The sequence below is a fragment of the Cebus imitator genome, unplaced genomic scaffold, assembly GCF_001604975.1.
Source record: "Cebus imitator isolate Cc_AM_T3 unplaced genomic scaffold, Cebus_imitator-1.0 Scaffold282, whole genome shotgun sequence".
NCBI classification, from domain to species: domain Eukaryota; kingdom Metazoa; phylum Chordata; class Mammalia; order Primates; family Cebidae; genus Cebus; species Cebus imitator.
Window position 1 is genome coordinate 1,018,195 of NW_016107597.1, and position 4,882 is coordinate 1,023,076.

Consider the following 4,882-nt stretch of genomic DNA (forward strand, 5'->3'; position numbering starts at 1 on the left):
CAGTTTTGTCTGTGTGGCTGTAAAAGACACAATTCCATTTTTTTTTATGACTGAGTATCATTTCATGGTGTGTGTAGACTATATTTTCTTTATCCATTCTTCCACTGACCAACACCTAGGTTGGTTAAACATATGACTGAAAGTACTTTTGTGAAATAATGATTTCTCTTCATTTAAGTAGATAATCAGTAGGGGGATTGCTGGATCAAATGGTAGTTCTATTTTTAGTTTTTCAAGAATTCTCCATACTGTTTTCCATAGGGATTGTACTAATTTGCATTCTAACAGTATGTTTATCTTTTATTTTAGGTTGAGAGGTACATTTGTAGGTTTGTTATATAGCTAAACTCTGATTCACAGGGGTTTGTTGTACAGATTATTTTGTCACCCTGGTACTAAGTCTAGTACCCAAATAGTTTTTTTCTGATCCTCACCCTCTTCTCATGGTCTACCCTCAAGTAGGCCCCAGTATCTGTTGTTCTGCTCTCTGTGTTCATGGGTTCTCATCATTTAGCTCCCACTTATAAGTGAGAAAATGCAGTATTTGGTTTTCTTTCTTTTTTTTAAACAGTCTCACTCTGTCTCCCAAGCTGGAATACAGTGGCACAAACACAGCTCACTGAAGCCTTGACCCCCCCAGGCTCAGGTGATCTTCCCACCTCTGCCTCTTGAGTAGCTGGGACTACAGGTGCATGCCACAATGCCTCACTAATTTTTGTATTTTTCATAGAGTCAGTGTTTCACCATATTGTCCAGGCTGGACTCAAATTCCTGGGCTCCAGTAATCCACCCACCTCAGCCTCCTAAAGCGCTGAGATACATGCTGGAGCTACTGCACCCAGATGGTATTTAGTTTCCTGTTTCTGTGTTACTTTGCTAAGGATGATGGCCTCCAGCTCCATCCATGTTCCTGCAAAAGACATAATCTCATTATTTTACATGGCTGCATAGTATTCCATTGTGTTCATGTACCATATTTTCTTTATACACTCTGCTATTGATGGACATTTACATTGATTCCATGTCTTTGCTGTTGTGAATAGTGCTGCAATGAATGTTTGTGTGTATGTGCCTTTATGGTAGAATGATTTATATTCCTTTGGATATATACCCAGTAATGGGATTGCTGGGTCAAATGGTAGTTCTGTTTTTAGCTCTTTGAGGAATCACCATACTGCTTTCCAGAGTGGTTGAACTAATTTATACTCCCAATTTTGTTATCTTTATTGGTTTAAAGTCTGTTTTGTCTTAAATTAGGATTGCAACACCTGCTTTTATCTGATTTCCATTTGCTTGGTAGATTTTCCTCAATCCTTTTATTTTGAGCCTACAGGAGTCATTACATGTTAAATGGGTCTCTTGAAGACAGTATATTATTGGGTCTTGCTTCTTTATTCAGCCTGCCACTCTGTGCCTTTTAAATGAGGTATTTAGCCCATTTACATTCAATGTTAGCATTGATATATGTGGATTCAATTCTGTCATTGTGTTGTTAGCTGGTTAATATGCTGACTGGTCTTAAGTGTGTACTTCAGTGTGTTTTTGTAATGGCTGGTAATGGTACTTCTTTTCATATTTAGTGCTCCTTTCAAGATCTCTTGTAAGGCAAGTCTAGTGGTAACAAACTCCCTAAGTATTTGCTTATCTGAAAAAGATCTTATTTCTCCTTCACTGAGGAATCTTAGTTTGTCTGGATCTGAAATTCTTGGCTGAAAAATTTTCTTTAAGAATGTTTAGTATAAGCTCCCAATCTCTTCTGGCTTTCTGCCAAGAGGACCACCATTAACTTGATGGGGTTCTCTTTGTAGGTGACCTGCCCTTTCTTTCTAGCTGCCTTTAATATTTCATTTTGACCTTGGAAAGTATGATGATTATGTGTGTCTTGGGGATGATCTTGTGTAGATTTTTTCAGGGGTTTTCTGTATTTCCTGAATTTGATTGTTGGCCTCTCTAGCGAGCTTGGGGAAGTTTTTGTGACAATATCCTGAAATGTTTTCAATGTTGTTTGCTTTTTTCCCATCACTTTCAGAGATGCCAGTGACTGGTAGATTTGGCCTCTTTATGTAATCCCATGTTTCTCAGAGGTTTTGTTCATTCCTTTTCATTCTTTTTTCTTTATTTTTATCTGTCTATTTCAGAGAGAAATAAGAGCCAGTCTTCAAGTTCCAAGATTGTTTCCTCAGCTTGGTATATTCTGCTGTTAATACTTGTGATTACTCTGTGAAATTATTATAGTGTGTTTTTCAGCTCTATCAGATCAGTTAGATTCTTTTTTATACTGGCTATATAATTTGTCAGCTCCTGTATCACGTTATTGTGATTCTTAGTTTCCTTGCATTGGGCTTTGCTGTTCTGAATCTTGATGATTTTTACTCATGTCCATATTCTGAATTCTATTTCTGTTACTTTGGCCAACTCAACCTGGTTAAGAACCCTTGTTAGATAACTGCTGTAATTGTTTGGAGGACATAAGACACTCTGGTCATTTGAGTTACTGGAGTTCTTGCATTGCTTCTTTCTCATCTCTGCATGTGGGTGTTTCTTTAACTGTAATATAGATTGAGAACAATTAATAGACTTGTTTACTAGATGCTTTCACAGAACTAAGGCTTTGTGCAGTGTCATTATTTGTAGCTGACATGTTTTTTATTGTCACAGAAGTTAGCAAGGTATTTTTGGTGTTAAAGGTTTGGGATATGATCCAGTAGGGGGTGCATAGGCATAGTGGTCAGTTGGTAGGCTCTTCCTCAGTCATGTGGCTCCCCTATGTAACCTCCCAGTTGCAGCCATGCTCCCTCTCTATGTCTTGAAAGTGTGGGCTCCTCTCCCTCTTGAATGCTGGCTGTAGATTGCAGGTTGTCTCTCCCAGATGCCCACCACAGTTCTGGGGTGATCTCAGGGTTTATGTTTCCTCCCCAACTTGAAGAGAGCAGAGGAAGGGACCTTAGCAGTAGTTGTGGCCCAAGGGTCTTTTACTTGTCTCCTGGGCTCCACCCCAGACAGATGTAGGTTGGCAATCACTCAGTGCGATCAACCTGGGATGTGGGGGTGATGCTGTGACCCACAGTTTATAAGCATTCTCTTTTCTCCATATTCCTACCAACATCTGCTTTTGTTGTTGTTACTTTTTAATAATAACCATTCTGACTGGTATGAGATAATATCTCACTATGGCTTTGATTTGCATTTCTCTAATGATTAGTAATATAGAACATTTTTCATATGTTTGTTGGTCACATGTATGTTTTCTTTTCAGAAGTGTCTGTTCATGTCCTTGCCCACTCTTTAATAGGGTTGTCTTTTCTTGTTGAGTTGTTTGAGTTCTTTGTAGATTCCTGATATTAGCCCTTTGTCAGATGCATAGTTTGAAAATATTTTCTCCCATTCTGTAGGTTGTCTGCTGGCACTGTTGATTTTTTTTCTTTACAGAAGCTTTTTAGTTTAATTAAATCCCATTTGTATATTTTTATTTCTGTTCCATTTGCTTTTGAGGTCTTAGTCATGAATTCTTTGCCTAAGCCAATGTCCAGAAGAGTTTTTCCTACATTTTCCTCCAGAATTGTTATAGTTTCAGGTTTCACATTTAAGTCTTTAATCCATTTTGATATTTTTGTATATGGTGAGAGATAGTGATCCAGTTTCATTCTTCTGCATATGGCCATCCAATTTTCCCAGCACCATTTATTGAATAGGGTGTTCTTTTCCCAGTAATTTTTTTGTTGACTTTGTTGAAGATCAGGTGTAGGTATATGGCTTTATTTCCTGGTTCTCTATTCTGTTCGCAAAGGCAAAGGAGCTTTCCAACAGTTCAGATACCAGTGGTCTGTCACAGGGGTAAGAGGAGCCAAAACACTCCCACCTACCCTTTCGATGAAACCGCTAGTTACTCAGCATTCCTAGCTGATCTCTGCCAGCCTCTTGATTCCTTTTCTGTGCCCCAGTTTCTTCCCATGAGTTCTCTGCTATGCTCCAGCACTCTCTGCTTGCTATGCTATTCAAATTATAATTATTCATTTGTAACTTTGGTTCTTCTTTCTGAGGAGACCTGACATCCAGCATCTCTATTCAGCAGCCTTGAACCTCCTTTTTCTTCTCTTAAAAAAAGGAATATTTTTTAAATAGTTAATATAAATTTTGGGTTATGTGCATTTTGTCACAATTAAGCAAACAAAAAATAAACTCCTCATATTCTGGGAAGACTTTCCACCCTCCCTTAGTCATTGGCCTTTTTATAATTCTGTGGAGGAATTGTCTCCTGCCTTTGCTGTTTTTCTCTTCACCTGTAATACTTCCTGGGTATGTTCAAAGCTTTCAAAATTTTCTGTGGAAAAAAAAAAAAAGCTTTTCTTGACCATCCAAATCAACATTACACTCTTGTGCTTTGATGTCTTATTTCCTACTTTTTCCTACAATAATTTCAAGTATACATTTTGCAAGTGATCATTTCTTTCAGCCTATCTTGGCCTCTGGACTATAAATTCCTTGAGGGCAGGGAACATAGTCCACTCGATACACAGCTGTATCCTCAAGAGCTGGGTGCTTACTTGGTGCTGAGTTAGTGTTAAGTAAACACATATTTCATGAGTAAATGAATCTAGTTGATAATAAAATGTCTTTAGATTAAATGTAGTTAAATAATTTGTTGTCAAAACTGATGGAATTCTGGATAAGTGTTAGTAACCTTTGAGGAATAAAAGTGAGATTAGTACAGTTCATTGGTAGTTGTCATTTATCCCCATTCTTTTCTACATACTTTCTTATAACACAATGTAGAAACCTAAAAACTACATTATCTGACTCTCTTCAAGCTAGGCCTCTAAATGGCAATTAGGTTCTACCAGGGAGCCCCACTCTGAAGATCAAATTACTTGTAGGCCATTTT